Genomic DNA, 1,159 nt, shown 5'->3' on the forward strand with positions numbered 1-1,159 from the left:
GAATTCTTGGCAGGGGGGTGGGGGGGAATGTTCCAAAACTGGTTGTGGCGATGGCTGTGTGACTCTTAAGTTTACTAAAACCATTCATTGTACACTTCCATTGGTGAATTTGATGATATGCAAATTTCATCTCAGTGAGGCTACTGAAAATATTGAAATGTGAACGTCCAGGACCTCCCCAACTTAGTTTAAGTATTAANTAAAAAGTTGTCATTTTGGTAAAATTGAACATAAATCCAAATGCTGACCAGAGTCCATTATGCAAATGTATGGGGATTTTCATTTGGAATATAAGGACCCAGAAGGCCACCTACTATGGTTTTACAGCACACTCCATTTTGAGATTATCCACTTGGAGCATGAAACATTTCAACTGAAGACTCGCAGCATGGTAACCATCTTCCATTTCCTAGTATAACGTGTCTGGGGCAAGCCTCACTTGTCTAAATCACACCTTTTCCCACTCTCAGTCTGCATGGTTAGATTCTCCCAAATTCTTTCCCTGCCTGTTCCTTTTGTGTTCACAGCGCATGTCATTTTGTGAGACCACCCGGGAGTTCATTTATGTTGCGAGTTTCTTTCCTCGTTTTTTTGTTTTGTTTTGTTTTGTTTTTTTAATGTTCATTTGGAAACTCTGGTTTCTGAACGATCCCGTAATTGAGTGATTTTTAACATGGCTGGTAACCAGTGTTGAGGCAATGCTAAAGAGTCATTAAGGCTAGAGATTTTATTGGCTTCCGTAAGTGAATTTCCAGAACTAAATTTGTGATAGCCCCACTGGAGTGCTGCATCCTACTCTGTACACTTACACGGGACTCCTCAAAAGCTATTTGTTTTTGGAAGTATTTATGCATATTGCTTCATTAAGTAATAACTTAAAGATGATGACCTGAAAATGACAAGCTGGATAGGTTTTTTTGGTAGTAGAATTTAAGCTGTGGCTCTTCTGTGGCACTGAAATATATCAAATTCTTTTTTTTCTTCAATATACAGATGTCATTATACTGCACTAGATAGTGTCGTATAGAACAACCACTTTCAAACCCTGTGACCATATCCCTCAGTATGAAATACGTTTTCCCATCATGACTCAGTCCATGTATATAACAGAAGTTTCACCAAACATTACCCTTGCAGTGGGCCATGAACTTGGATATAT

General features: G+C 38.8%; 1 protein-coding gene across 1 annotated transcript in view; it reads left to right on the forward strand.

The window, feature by feature from the left end:
* Positions 1-1,159, forward strand: part of GRIA3 (glutamate ionotropic receptor AMPA type subunit 3) — a 273,791-nt gene that overhangs the window by 209,605 nt on the left and 63,027 nt on the right. The window lies entirely within an intron of this gene.

Source organism: Crocuta crocuta, unplaced genomic scaffold (genome assembly GCF_008692635.1).
Source record: "Crocuta crocuta isolate KB4526 unplaced genomic scaffold, BGI_CrCroc_1.0 scaffold482, whole genome shotgun sequence".
NCBI classification, from domain to species: Eukaryota; Metazoa; Chordata; class Mammalia; order Carnivora; family Hyaenidae; genus Crocuta; species Crocuta crocuta.